The sequence below is a fragment of the Thermobia domestica genome, chromosome 16 (assembly GCF_964235325.1).
Source record: "Thermobia domestica chromosome 16, izTheDome1.hap1.1, whole genome shotgun sequence".
Classification (NCBI taxonomy): Eukaryota; Metazoa; Arthropoda; class Insecta; order Zygentoma; family Lepismatidae; genus Thermobia; species Thermobia domestica.
This window is the reverse complement of record NC_137469.1, coordinates 185,904,803-185,921,276: the sequence shown is the minus strand read 5'-3', so window position 1 is coordinate 185,921,276 and position 16,474 is coordinate 185,904,803. Positions and strand designations below refer to the sequence as shown.

The 16,474-nt window shown below is 35.9% G+C and overlaps 1 protein-coding gene across 1 annotated transcript in view; it reads right to left on the bottom strand.

Annotated features, from left to right (window-relative positions):
* LOC145673562 (uncharacterized) overlaps positions 1 to 8,335 on the bottom strand; it is a 97,678-nt gene extending 89,343 nt beyond the window's left edge. The window contains exon 1 of the mRNA XM_081743387.1: positions 8,280 to 8,335. The gene's annotated coding sequence lies outside the window, so the exon portion shown is untranslated. The remainder of the gene's footprint in view (positions 1 to 8,279) is intronic.
* Positions 8,336 to 16,474: the final 8,139 nt, after the last annotated feature.

Here is a 16,474-nt window from a genome sequence, read left to right as displayed (position 1 = left end):
GAAACAAATCTGAAAAATACTGAGGAGTGCACTGAATAAATATACAAAATTTCAATCTTGTAGGTGCAAAAGTAAGCCCGCAAAAAACAATATTCCCCAAATACCCCAGATTTCCGTATAAAACAGGATCTCAGGTAACAGTTTCCTGAGACATTCCTATTTATCCTAGAAGCATAGTATGTACATCATTTTCTTCAGAATGGAACGGCCTTTCAAACGTCTCCATCTGAATCACGAAATCACGAAAATCACGAAAAAAGCTATTTTTGTTTAAAAAAATATCCTTCTTTTTTAAACATTTTTGCCTTCTGGACCTCGCTGTTTCCACGCAGAGATCTGAAAACATCTGAAAATTATTAAGGGGTGCACTGAACGAGTGTCAAAAATTTCAGTCTTCTGCATGCAAAGTGTAACCCGCTAAATAATAATAATAATAATAATACGCATAACAAAAAATATCTTTTTAAATTTATGATATCACACACTATGCCTCAACGCAGAAAGGCGTAAAAGCATATGTAACCTGTTCTAAAATGCCTCCAGTCTTAAAGAAAACGAAGTAAAAGGCCTTATTGGTACTTTTTTAATCGAATAATGAAGATTCTACCCTATCACCTAAAACTAGGTGAATTTAAAAGGTTAAGCATTAAGGAAAAAGTACAGCAACGTTTATCAAAATGACACTTTCTTTCTCAATAGCTACTGATATTTGGCAGGAGCCTATTTTTAAACACTCAGAACTAGCTTGCGACATGAAATACATAAATTTCGCCTAAAGTTATAAAATTAACAAAAAATAAATAAAAATTGGAGAAGGGATAGGACCCCTCTAAATACGTCCTATTATCTGTGTACAAACAAACAGATACGCACAAAAAAAGATTTTTCGTCTTAAATGTCAATGGTGACTTCCCCGTTGGAATAGTTAACGATTTTAAAACCCAAACCCAATGTTACGAAAAGAATAAAGCAGGATTGCTCCGTTACCTGTTCAGAACGGGATTTTCCCTAATCATCCTCCGCATGACACTTGTTTTGATACTATACTATACATTTGAGTCTCATTGTATTATGATTATTAATTTTAATAATCGAAATAACAGAAAAGAAACAGGATTTTACTTATTTTCACTTTAAATTAATTTATTTCGTAATTCGATTTAAATCAACGATTTTTTTAAAAGATCAAGTGATTTAAATCATGATTTAAATCGTAATTTAAATCAGACTGATTTAAACCAATTAACCCTCTTTCTTAGCAGGGAACATCTAACATTTTCACAAGAGACAGTGTCTGTTATGGATATTGACATTTCCACGTTTATTTAAGATTACTAGCGATACCTGGTTTCCATAGTAATGGAGCAAGTCGTAGGGATTTTTAGAGTGAGAGCCTTATTTGAAACGTGAGCAAGGAGGGTCCTTGTTTACGAGGTTCAAATACTTTTTTTTAACCGCAGTCTGACTGCATTCAACTGAGTGCGAACTTAAAGAATACTGGACTCAGATTTCGGTGCGAGAACTTGACGACTGTTTTTGTAGAAACTTAACCGCAAACGAAGATTCTGCTGAAGGCGCTTCACTTCTCTGGTGAGAGGAATTTTCTTATATTCAACCAACTCAATCCTATAAATAACAGAATTAGCCTTTTTGATGGAGAGTCTGTTTATAGACCGTTCCATTTTCTGATTAATGAAATTGTCTTCAAGATGTTGAGGGAGTATGATGTAAGAAAACACATGTCCTGCTCTCTTATGATTAAAGCACAACTTAGCTGCGTTAGAGAAAATCGGTTTGAAGTTATGGTTTTATGAAGGCTTAAGTAAGCGACTTCACTCCGGACTGAAAAGTTGATCTGTTATTTCATGACAGTTAACTTAAAGAAACTCTTCTCAAATCAGAGTACCATTCTTAAGCACCAAAATATCCTGTATGGTGCTTTATTTATCGAAGTTTTCCTAAACGTGTGGTGTGTACTGCTCTGTGCTTGTTAATTACCATACATACACTTACCGGGCCGTTCAAATTTGTACAGGTAAAGAAGTTCTATCAAATATCATTTGGCGCCCCCCACCTTTTTACTGATGTCGGACGTCGTAGGCTGGGCAGACTGGTAAAACAGGGCAGGCAGCGAACTGTGGCGGAACAAAGATCGGACTTTAATGCTGGGCAAAGTACAAGTGTGTCTGAACACACAGTGCACCGAACACTCCCAACGATGGGCCTTCGCAACCGACGACTCATCAATGTGCGAATGTTCACAAAACGACATCGGCAACTACGACTGAAATGAACACGTGACCATCGCCACTGAACCTTGGCGCAGTGGCAGAGCGCTGCATTGTCTGATGAATCCCGATACCTTCATCATGACGATGGAAGGGTACGAATCCGTCGTGTTGCAAGGGAATAGCTCCTTGACACCTGTACTGCGGGACGGAGACAAGCTGGCGGCGGCTTAATTAAGCTCTGGGGAACATTCACGTGAGCATCCATGTGTCTAGTGGAGCTTGAGCAAGGCACCATGACGCCGAGGTGTATCGCACACTGCTTGCAGACTACATACAGCCGTTCATGACGACCATGTTTACCAACGGTAGTGGAATTTTTTGACAAGATAATGCACCATGTCACAAGGCCAGGAGTAATGGGGTGATTCGAGGAACATAAGGGCAAGTTCCAAGTGATGTGCTGGCCCTCCAACTCGTCGGATCCAAATCGAACGCATCTGGGATGTGATTGAAGGTGACGTTAGAGCGCATCATCCCCTCCCCGGAATTTACGGTAATTAGGTGACCTGTGTGTGCACATCTGGTTCAACTCTCTCCAGCGACCTACCAAGGATCATTGCGTGCACGCCAAGACGAGTCGCCTTTGTTATCCGTGCCAAAGGTGGTCATACTGACAATTAGGTAGATAGTCATAATGTTCTGGCTGATGTGTGCGTATATTTTAACTCGTATATTTTGTCTCGACTCGAATTCGAGTCGAGTCGAGACAGAACATGTCGAGTAGAGACTCGAGTCGAGACAGAAACATATTTTCGAGTCGAGACAACATTTTCTCGAGACGAGTCGAGACAGGCTTAAATCTCGACTCGACTCGATTCGTGCGCAGCTCTACAGGGGACACGGGGTCCGTCCCCCCTAAAATTTTCATGATAAGCTTAGAAATTAACTATATTATAGTGATGAAATATAAAATGGTTAGATCGGGTCCCCCTAACTTCAACCGGCCCCCTACGTTTTTGAGCTGGTTACGAGCCTGGTTACAGCCAACTCAAATTCTACGGTATTTTTCTTTCTTTCCTTCGAATGTTTTAATGTGAATCAAACGAAAGAAGCGTTGGTACTTCAGGTATAATAATTAAAACAGTTTATCAGGATAAAATAAAACACGGCGACATTAATCAATTATTAATGTTACCAATATGACTGTTAATTACTCTTATTTTCATATACTAAGTTCTTTCTTTTTTAATACCTACATTTTCTACGAATTTACCAAATCTTCCTACGAAATCTTCCTACATTTCCTACGAATTAAACGTCCCTATGCTCAAGAAAAATTACTAAATGTCCCTAAGTTCCGGGGTATGCACCTACAGTTTGCAACATTAATAAAAGGTAATAGTCTTTTCGTAAAAATTACGTATTTTCAGAATAATGCTTGTTCTGTTGGCGAATATATACCCTATTTCTTATGCCTTACGCTATAGGCTATAGCCTCGTAGTTTCGCAATATGGGTGCATAATGGTAACGTTCAGGGTTAGGATTTTTAAAGGCAGTTGTCATGGGAAAAAGAAAAAGATGGAAAATGTGCTATATAAGGGACATCCTCAACTACTACTGTGACGCCTGCTCTTTTCTCTATTTGAAAACCAGTGAATAGAAGCTACGTATATTCATATAGTATATCTCTTTCTCTATATATACTCAATATAGGGTGTTGAAAAATATATATTCAACAACGCTTGGGACGTTATTCTACAACTAAAAGTAAGGATGAAATGTCATGTGAAAAAAATATCGAAAACGGCACGGGTTGCAAGTGAAAGGCCGTACAACCTACATCATCTTTACAGTCATAATTATCATCATCATCAATACATCATGTTTAACCTTTAAACGCCCATTGACGCAACTGCTGCGTCGGAGCTTTCAACGTCAATAGCTCAGCCCCTAATTAAGGTAGGAACATGATTTTGGTACCAATGTATTTCTGAAGAATGCAGCTTTCCGCCCATGTGCATTTTATGTATGTGGGAGTACCACAGAAAGGGAGAAGGCTAAAGGTTGTGTTTTTGTTTTCTTCATCAGGTTTTTTTGGGGCCATTTTCCGCTCTCAAAGAAAGCGGAAAATCCCCTATGGAAAATACAAGACACTCAAGATTGTAAAATGAAATCTTTGAGTTTTACGTCCTACGGTTATGCCAGTTAGGCTAAAGGAGACGGTGATGATGTGAGATGAATGAAATGGTGGAATGAAGTAAGTGGGAGGAAACAGGAAAACCCCGAGAAAACCCACGCACATGGTGTTTGTCCACCACAAAGTTCACGTGGCGGGAGCAGAATTTGAACCCGGGACCCCAAGCACCAGAGGTGAACGCTCTACCACTGAGCCACCGTGGCCCCACACTGAAGATTGTGTTCCACATGCCGCTCGTGCTGAACATTTTCTCATTCCTCCATACAACAATTGTCGCTCAACTGGAATTGCAAGAGTTTGTTTCACGTAGTATATTCCGGGTACAACCAATAAAAAACTGACGACAAATGTCCACATGTCCCACTACTTCCGAGTCACCGTCACACACTCGAAAAACAGGATAATAACACTGCAAAACTACTGTTGTACACGATGCGTATTGCGTTACGAACAAGAAAAAACACAATTTGTCACATGTCCCACTACCGCTGGGGGACCATCCGATATTAAAAAAAAATACGGGAAACACATGTTATCCACATGCTGTAAGCATTGGTGGACCACCGATGGGCAATTAGTGACATCTCGCCAAAAATTGAAGACCCCGCAGTGACGATCCGTGGTGACCCCACTTCCGTTTTGAAAATTATACTAGCAGCGGCCCACCAGCGACAAAGACGCGACAAAACGCCAGTGAACCACAAAGTTACTCCCCAAAAAATATGTTAAATTGCCTATATGTGTGATTTCTTTACATCAAGGTGAGCCTAAAAAACACTAAAAAAGTACCCGGGTGGGCACTAACCACCAACCTTATGATTACTAGCCGCGTGTTCTTCCGACTTCGCCACGGAGACGATGAAGAAAACGTGGGTAAAACTCAATTCAAGGGTACAGAACTGTTATCGTGATTTTCATCAGAAGATTTGCTCCTTTCCTAGAGATCGTTCCACCTGACCAATTACTCATACTTGATTTTCCCACGCGAGAGGCTACGCGACTCTCCCCCCTCAGTTGTCATAGTTATCAGCTCCAACCCCTAGGCGGTAAGACTTACACGATCTCATTTCAAGGGTACACATTTTAATCAGTTGTCAACTAATTTACAGGACAGTCAACATGGACACCTTTAAAAGCATTACAGGACTACATAGAACTATCGCCACTTATGGACCCAACAATTTCTTTTGCAATGGCATCTGGTTCAAGCTTTGAAGTTCTGTGGTACATGCGGAGGCAATAGTAATATTTGGAAAAATGGGAATGGTAAGCTTATTTAGTTCTCTTAACAATATGGAAAAAATGAAATGAAATGAAATCTTTGAGTTTTACGTTCCACGGTTATGCCTGCTAGGCTAAAGGAGACGCTGATGAGAAATGAATGAAATGGTGGAATGGAGAAAGTGGGAGGAAACTGGAGAACTCCACGCACACGGTGTTTGTCCACCACAAAATTCACTTGGCGGGCGTTGGGATCGAACCCAGGCCCTCAAGCACAAGAGGTGAACACTCTCTCACTGAGCCATCGCGGCCCTTTGAGTATTTATGGAAGTTTGTCAATGCGAAGAAATATGAATTATACAGTATATTTTCCTTAACGTCATAAATAATGAGTTCGATTTTCATGTAGTCTCTTTAATATCGAAAATTTTTGAGACTCATATTGTGCATTAGCATTTGCTATGGATGACACGTTCATAACAGGAATTTACTTCTTAATTATGAACAGAAGATACATTAGTTTTTTTTAAAATGAAATCAAAACATAATTTTCGGAAAATAGCAAAATTTATGTACACAAAATTATATATATATATATATATATATATATATATATATATATATATATATATATATATATATATATATATATATATATATATATATATATATATATATATATATATATATATATCTTCTAATTACGTACTAAGTTCATTTTCCACAATGTTCTTTAAAAATGTGTGACTATAAAAAGTAACAAAAGGTAAATGTAAAAACAGCACTACTTTTACAAATCTGCTGTATTTTCTTTTTGAATATAACATACTTTTCAATATATTTAATATATGTACCACTGTACTTATTTAATTTTTCGATAGAAAACTCAAATTTAGAATTATAATAGCAACCAATCTACAGTACTTTAAAAAAAATAGGTAAAGAACTCAGCTACAGATAGGAACTGTAGGAAGAAATCTATTCGATATGGCATTTTGTTTTCGATAACAAAGTAAAACTTGAATTGTTTTTTGACGTTCTACTTGGGTGGTTTCTGCGATACTCAGCCTCAGTGATTACAAGTGAAACGGGTCTCAGTCAAAATACAATTTCAAAACTGTTAAATGAATTTAGAGAGCTCTTTGCAATGTGGCTTGTAACGCCCCGCTTGTATAGCGTTACAGTATTTGTTTATTTTCGTTCCAGAAATAATTAATCTGTTTTTGTTTCATTTTCGTTCAAGTATTAATTTTATAATTATTTTAAATAGTTTAATTTCTCTGCGATCAGCGATTTATTTAATGAGCACAATTCTATACTACAGAAAAAGATTATTTTATTACATTTAATTTTAAATTTCGATTATCTGATGTTAGTTGATGGAATAAGAAAGAGTTTCCAGATTACTAATTAGCAAGAACAGTTTGATGAATTTTAACATAAAATAAATAGAAAAAAGATATACTTAATCTTCTAAACTACAGAAAATAATTATTTACAAAACCTTTAATGAAGGTAAGTTTAGACCTGGTAATTTTATAAAGTGCATAATAAGTGTGGAAAGCAAACAGGTAAATCTTAAACTTTAAATAGCCAATTTTTTGAATATTTGTGTTTAAAGTCGTGAATAGAAAATAATGATGCAGCAGTAATAATATTATATGGGAAGGTCCATTCTTCCCATAATATAATGCCACTAATTATGAATGTCGTGAAGATCTAAGACATATTACTGCCTTCTAAATTCTAGTTAAAATGACTTCAGAATTTCGGTAATCTCACAGACCTTTTCTGGATGCCGCATGGTTAGTAAGTAATGAGTGATTGAATCAGAGAATATGCATGAACACCTTACCAATAATTTTGTATATTGAGAGCTTGATGAATTCCATAACTGCTTATTATTGTAATATACCTTTATTTTAAGAAATATAATACAATGCCGTTGACATCCCTCCTATTCCATATCAAACTTGTAATTTTAATAAATAAGTATATTATGAAGAATATGTTAGCTTGCGATTGCAGCTAAGAATTATGAAGACTACGTGGCGATTATAAATAATATTTAAGTGTGGTGCCACAATGTTGATGTAATGTATCATGATGAAAACGAGTACTACGGTATATTAGTAACATATTTGGAACATGTTGGATGGAGAGGAATCAGCTGCAATTCGTTCGGAATCTGTAAAGAAAATTAAAATACATTATTTAACATGTTTTAAAAGAATCATTATACAAATAAAAAATAAGTATGTTACTATAGTCAGTACTGATTTATAGAGGTTACCAAGCATATCTTCCTTTTTGCTGAAACCTAACTTCGAAAGAAAAGTTCGAACTCTACTTACTAACTAAACTATTTTTAAAATACAGTCCATCACAATAATTTGTATCAACTAAGTACTAGTGTTATATATGGAACAGTATTACAATATAAATAAATACAAAATCCTAACTTCTGGAAAAGAAAAATAACGTAACCTAAACCTATTCTAAAGTTACTATTACTACTACTACTACTATCATCGAAATTTCTGATTAAACTAACTTAATCTAATAAATATTTTCTGCTAAAACTGTTTAAGAAAATACTTACCTGTCTTGAATACCTTGGAATACGTACCTAAAATTGATGGACCGCTGTACTGGAATCCTGCCTTGCATATCTTCTATAGAGCTGTAAAAAAAGGAATTATAGGATTAATTTGTTGTATCACTGCACTATTTCCAAATTGTGTGTGTGTGTTTTTTTATATATATATATTCAGATATAATAAACTAACAATATTTAATTTCTTGTTAAAGAATAAATTATTTATGTCAATTACTGAGGTAAGTCATAGACTATAAGCTACATATATTATGATAAATGGCTACTTACCGGAACAACTTTTGACGTTTCCTTTACGTAAGGGTCGACATCAAAAGAACCTGCTTTTATTATTATTTTTCGCGAACATAATCACGAATGGCGACACTGGGCCTTACTTTGTTTCAGTTTTCCAATAGGCATTCTAGCATGGAACTGACATTGTAATTATTAATCTTTGAACAAATTAAATATCGGCTGTACCTTGAAGCACAGGTGCAGTTACAGGCTGTTAGAAACCAGTGCCAAAATTGGAGGTAAGGGCCACAAAGTTGAAGTGGACAGGAGCATGTTTGGCAAACACAAATACAACAGAGGCCGTATAATGTGCACCAAATGAGTTGTTGGAGGAATCGACCAGCAAACTAGAAGAACTTTTATGGTGTTGGTGTAAGCAAGAAATGCCGCAACTTTAGAAAACACTATATCAAATAATGTCTTACCCGTCGCAATTATAAAAAGGGATTACTGGAGAGGATATAGCAGATATATCTGCTTTAGGATACCAGCATGATACAGTAAATCACAGTATTAATTTTGTTGATTCGAATGACAATACAACACATACATCAAATGATTGAATTTTATTAGGCGAGAGTAAAACGAGACATTCGACGATTCATAGGGAGGATGAGTATTAGAAGAACTGAGTCATATTTAACAGAATATGTTTGTGCAATAGACTTCACACCACTGAAGAACTTTTTTCAGATTTTTTATGTGCCATGCAGTACTTCTATCCACACTAAAGTTATGAACTAAATGAAATAAAATAATGACAAGGAATTTAACAACTTCTCTCCACGAAAGAAGACGACGATAAAAAGGATATGAATTGTTTTATCATCACCATATACAGACAAGAAGATATAAGATGTTTTGGCAAGTCTTAAACACGCCAATAATGGAAAAACTGTTTCTAGTTTGGTAAGAACAATTGATTTATAATCAGTCCTAAGCTTGAGTAAAGTGTGAAGGGAAGTTACAATAAGCAGATAATTGGGTTCTGAATTTGTATTTCCTATGTGCAAATATCTTCCCATTCCACATATTTCTACTTGAAGGATAAGAATAATTATATACAATCCACCACAATCCAAGGATGACGAAGATATTGCAATTTTATCTGGGTATTGTTCATTTGACACTTCCAGCGGCCATTTTCCAAAATGGCGGGCGAAGATCGGTGGGATTGCAGGAGACTTTTAGTATGTTGCTTAGAACGTTATTTCCAACATCTGTATCAATTTTCAGCTGTTAGGAACAGGTTGTATATCAATTGTTACTAATTTGTTCCTTACTTTTTACTAATTTGACTGCATTATATGGACACATTAAAATTCATTGTAATATAATGTTACAGCAAATATATATATATATATTATAGGAAGTAGTTTTTCAAAGATCTTCACATAAGGCAGAATTTGTAAATAATATTTATTTTATAAGGTGTATAAAAATCAAAATTTTGAAACAGTTGTGAAAAATAATTGCAGTTATTTTATTAAATAAATCTAGAACGATGCGTGACTTTCTCTCATAATGATTTTAATCATGATAAGACTAAAGCAACAAGTTTTATAGCTACTGCTGCTTGGTAGTTTATTTCCTGTGATTGATTCGTATGACGTTCTTACCTGTTTTGCTAATTTTTTTGAAAGATTAATGTTTTTCAGAAGAAACTTATAATTTCCTACTTTTTCCCCTCCAAATATCTTATATTAAAGAAAAGGTCGACTTGTAAAAAGAAAATATAGTTTCTATGAAGTATGAACAAATATATCGTTTGATTTTTCCCCCACGGATGCAGTAGTACTTTTCCATTAAAATTACTCAGAATATGAGTATTTTTTTTTCTATGAGTTGGCTTTCATTACTGATATTTAGTCCGTATACCCTGAAAAAGTTCCAGTAGACGTGATACGTGAACAATACAGAAGCATCTAATTAACAAATTTTACAATAATACTTTCGGATAACAATCTAGTTCTACATTTACGATTTTTTTTTAAATGTACGCACTAATATACCTATTTCTAAAACAATTATGTTATCTCTTTAAATTCTTTAAAGAATTAATATCTGTTAATTATCCAAAAGAGATGGGGAAAATCGATAGAACTCATTAAGCAGAACAAAATGAAATGAAATCTTAAAGTTTTCCGTCTCACGTTTATACCGGCTAGGCTAAAGGAGACGCTAATGATGAGAAATGAATGAAAAAAATGAAATGAAATCTTTGAATTTTACGTCCCACGTTTAGGCCGGTTAGGCTAAAGGAGACGGTGATGATGAGTAATGAATGAAATGGTGGGATGAAGAAAGTGGGAGGAAACGGGAGAACCCCGAGAAAACCCACGCACACGGTGTTTGTCCACCACAAAGGTCACTTGGCGGGGCTGGGATCGAACCCGGGACCCCAAGCACCAGAGGTGAACGCTCTACCACTGAACCACTGCGGCCCCCCGAGAAATGAATGAAATAGTGGAATGAAGAAAGTAGGAGAAAACGAGAAAACCCCGAGAAAATCTACGCACACAGTGTTGGTCCACCAAAAAGTTCATTTGGCGCGAGCTGGGATTGAACCAAGAACCCCATGTACCAGAGGTGAATGCTGTACCACTGAGGCCTCTAAAAACAAAATGACGTCAGGGTAAATCCCTTCATTTCTAGTTTTTATAAAAGAAAATGTACAAAAGTGAATTTTTACGATAATAAAAAAATATCATTCATGGCCACAGACTCAATAACACGGCACCTATATTAGAGTAAAACTGATTCTAAAACACATCGTTCAAGTTTTTCGTTATAACCTCTTCAACTTTAAGGAGATTAAATTGAATTTTGCCAAAATTCAGAATTGTATTTCTAATAATGTGTCCCCTTGAATTGGGATCGTATAAGTCTTACCGCCCCTGGCAAGTGCTGATAACAACTATGACAAACATGTGAAAGTGGTCGCTTCAAGTATGACGAACTCACCAGAGGGTGGTGTAGTCATTCACGTGGAACGATCTCCAGGAAAAAGCAAATCTTCTGATGAAAATCACGATAACACATGTGTACCCTTGAATTGAGTTTTACCCGAAAACGTTGCTTGTAGAAAGGTAAATCGTTGACATCTTTTTAATTTGGCCAATCAGTGTGCTTCATTATCCGTGTATATTCAGCAGTAACCGATTGGGATTAGATAAAATGCATTCGGCACTTAATTTTATAACAAATGACGCGTGTCTATTTACTTTATTTCATAGTTCTACCATATTCACTTTCTTATGATCGGCGACAGTTGCCATCTAAATTCATACAATTATACGCACTCATCTCAACATTTTTCACTTCATGGTGTAGAGGCAAAGGTTACTCTTGACAACCGGTGCTCAGTTTATAAACAATTCGCCAGGAAAAATTAATAGGTCTATATAATAATAGCCGTAGTCAAGCACCAAGTTTTGCAAAGAATGTATGTGCTAGGAGCCGCCTATTGGAAAAATGTTCCTAATACAAAAGTCATGCTTCACGGCTGTTTTGGTGTGCCTCCCCATAAATGAGATGAATATCGGGAAGGTCGTAGGTAGAGTGGGTAACATTCATAAGTCCTAAACGGCACAAGTCCTAAACAGTATAAGACCTAAAAATATAAGCACCAGTCCTAAATTTTAGGTCTTGTGTCGTTTAGGACTTATGCCGTTTAGGTCTTGTGCCGTTTAGGTCTTATGCCGTGTTTAGGACTTGTGACGTTTACGTCTTCTGCCTTTTTCATTCACTTGCCTTAGTTCTGAAATTCGCCACTACCACACGAAATTGTGACGATGCAGCAACTAGTAAACGATAATGTTACGCACGTAGCTAATTCCAACGGTAACAGCTATATGTGTACTACTAAGATTATTATTATCATTGTCTATTCTGCATTTATACACGAATTACATAATATAACCTATTTCATTCTGAGTTAATTATATAATTGGTTAAGAAATTCGTTTCTTTGAAATGGAGATACGATAATCCCAAGACAAAGTCCTAAAGAAAGAATTAAATAAAAATGTTTAAAAAGCATATTTTACCAGACTTTACTGAAACCAAGCAAGCATTCAGAATTGCAATATATACTCTGTGGAGTGTATTTTATTAAGAGTAGAACAAAACTCCACCAAAGTTTACTTAATTAGGACAAAAGCTCACTAGATATTTCACGAATGAACATTAAATACCAACTGTATATATTAAGAACGCAGTAAATTTAAAATTGAACAAAGAAAATTGATTATGCAATACAGTTACTATAATTCACAGTATGTTTTCATAGAGTTGATATTTATAAGCAAATAAAAAAAAAGTCAACAAATAACGCTAAATTACTTATGTAATATGCAATACAATGCGTTTGCAGAAACCACTACATAGTCATTTAGGGGTGTAACCTACAAACTTTTCTAGGGGACTGCAAAATATTAATCATGCCAATGCCAATTGAAGGATCATCGTTACGTTCTTCACCACTTTTTCTTTTTTTTTTAGCAATTCGATATGAAAAAAAAACGCTTCACATAATTCCGTGACATTTTAAAGAATATCACCAATAGTCAGTGGCGTAGGGCCGCCCCCCCCCCCAAAGAGGTTTGACAATGTACTATGGTACTTTGATGTTTGTAATTTTTACATATTTTTATGTTTATATATTTTTTGTTTGTACTTTTTCTATATGTACCTATAACAGCACTTGCGCCCCCAAACACACATCCTGGCTACGCTACTGAGTCAAAGCATCATCATCCCCACCAGAGACGTACGTATCATAAATCTTTGAGCTTTTAATGCCTGATTCGGTAGGGTGTTCCATTGAACACTGAGTTAGGCATTTCGTAAATAGATTTTAACATTAATTAAGATATTGCAACAAAACTTAAACAGGAGTACGTTTGTTATAAGAGAAATGAAATGCTTGTAATATGTCTCCTAGTTGTTGTGGCGTTGAATACTGATCTAAAAGCTAATGTGTTTCCTAACTGATTTGCTGCTGAAAATGTTTATGCAATATGGTTACTGTTACTGACTGTAATGTACAGAAGAATAAAGACTGTATGCTTCTGTACACAACATACGGTAGGAATCTCTGTACACTACATATATGTTCTCTATGGTAGGAATATGTCACAGTTTACTTTAGAGCAGCAGGCCTAAATGTTTGTTTGCACTAGTTGATAGAAATTCTTACAAATTCTCAAACCAGACTTCGCCGAGTTGGTTCTTGCTAAATAAGTGGAAATCAAGGGGAATCTGTTGGATAAGCATGCCAAAGGTCGTTAAAATATCAGGAAAAACGACTCAGAATGTGATGGAACGAATACGGCGTCTTTCAAGAAGTATTTATTCCGACTTTCACAGAAATTAACGTTGTACAGGAACACTTCACCGTGCGAAAATAAATAAATAAATAAAACTTTAAGAAGTTACTGTATTTCTGTGGTCAATTAGCTAAAAAAAAAAAAAAAAAAAAAAGTACCAAAACAGAGGCTTCATTAAGGTAGTAGGGATGGCCTCCCAAAAGTTTCAGAAATACATTTTAATAAATTTTATACTAATAATAATGACATTCGTATGTGGGTGGAGGAACTTGCCCTCAAAGCAAAAATGAAATCACATTCTTGATTATAAGGTCAATAAAGTTGCATGGTGTCGGAACATTAAATTCCCCAAACATTGGTGAGATATTACCCTGCTGCACATAATTCGTTCCATCTTATTCATGATAGAATAATATCAACAGGTGTATACATGGAAATCTTGAAAATGTTTGTAAATCAATTGGACGACGAGAAACCTATCTTTGGATGTTTCCATCAGAATGAAGCGACATCACATGTCAGCATGGTTGAAATTCATTTCTGTTTCGGATACCACATCGTTAAGAAAAGGTTAACCGCTACTGTGGGCAATGTTTTGCGTTATTTCTTCTAGGTCATCTTCACATAGAATTCGTCTGTGTTCGTGGTCTCGCACGAAATTCGAGCTCTTAGAGGACCATCCCTACCATTTTTAATTTCCTTCTTGCTCAAGTATCAAAGATTGCTGAAACATGTCTTTAATAAATTTAAACGAAAACTCTATTAAATTTCATGTTTCTAATCTTTATAGGTACCGAGCTTATGATAATAATTATAATCCTCCACCTCTCTTTCTTCCCGTCCCTTCTCCCCTCTTCTAACTCAAATACCAAACAACGCTGAAATACGAGTCAAATTGTTTTAAATGAAAAGTTCAAATACCTCTAACCTTCAGAAATACTGAGATATTGACATCTTATTATAATAAATGTACAGTAATTCCCGTAACTTTTTTCTTCCCATTCCACTTTCTTCTCTCTCTCTCTCTCTCTCTCGCTCGCTCGCTCTCTTTATATATATATATATATATATATATATATATATATATATATATATATATATATATATATATATATTGTAAAGCTTTGTGTAATTTCGTCTCATATAAGGAAGAGGTAGAGCTGTTAATAAAAAGAGTGTCCGGAATCGACTCCCACTACCAGTTTTTATTATAAAAATCCACTATAAGAGTATTTGTACAAAATACTATACAATTTGTTCTCTATTTTAAAAGGGTAAGTAAAAGGTAGTCTTTGACCGTAAGGTCGCAGACAGGATCTCCAACAGAGCCGCGAAGCAGGCAAAGTGGAGTGGAATTAGGTTCCCAAAGCTCCGAAGCAAGCAGTGGGTAGGTTAGATGGCCAACAGAGCCCCGAAGCAGGCAAAGTGGCTGAGGTTTGGATTCCCAGACAGAGCCCCGAAGCAGGCAAAGCCAGGAGAAAGGATAGGCGTAGTCTCGAAGCAGACTAGAGGCTGTGGGGTGAGGTTACTCCTAAAGTCCCGAAGCAGACAGTAGGAGGGTCACCAGAAAACTGGTACTGAGCTGGATTCTTCTGCCCAATTTATAGCGTCCCTTGGGTGGCGGTGGCGCTTCTGCTTCGATTTCGTGTTCTGCTCCGTGGGAGGGACTAAACGTCGTCTGCAGGTGATTGCAGGTCTTCCTGGTGGAAGTTCCTCTTAATGAAACACGTGGTGGTGTTTATAAACACTGATGCGTGTATTTGTTTACAAACAACTTCACATGGGATATTACCCCCCCTGGCTTGTTTAAAAATAAGCCGAAGGGTTATTTTTGTTTATGTGATAGTTGGCAACACTGAGGAATCACACACACACACAAAAGAAATCACTGAGCACTAAACACTTGTGGCACTGAAATAAATGAAAATCACTTTCCGGAGCAGTAATATGGTAGCAGAATAAAGCACTAAACAGGTGGTCCCTATATACAGGCAGGATCCGTACATGGCACATGATACTTCATTTCCCTCGAGATAGGGCTGTTTTTGGCTTGGCGTCAATAAATATATAGGCCCTACTAATTCACTTATAGTAAGTGGAGTTGGAGTCTGTCTTAGCGATTGTTCCTTAATTGTACCGTATTATTGGTATTAAATGTTTCCAATGGAATAGGAGATGAAATTTCTGTGCGGTTCGTTCTAGATTTGTTTGGTAACGTGCGAAGACGACGATATAATATGTATAAAATAATAAGAGTTAGAATTATTAAAAAAAGCTGCTATTGACACTGAGATATAAAGATAATTTATATTGGAAAGTTCTGATTCGAACGGCGTGATTTCTTGGTCACCCTGTATAAGGTGTAAAAGTTTCTAAAATATTTGCACTAAAGATATGTATTTCAATAAAATAATCCAATTTTAAATGTCAATGACAATAGTAATGATGGTCCTGAATTCCTGGTCATCCTGTATAATGTAAGCGTGGTCATAACTTTTGGAACATCCTGTACAATATTTGTGTTGCATAATGTCAGTGACAATATGTGGTTCACAGAGGAAAAGAAAAAAATATCGATGAAAATGTAGAATTATGTTAGCT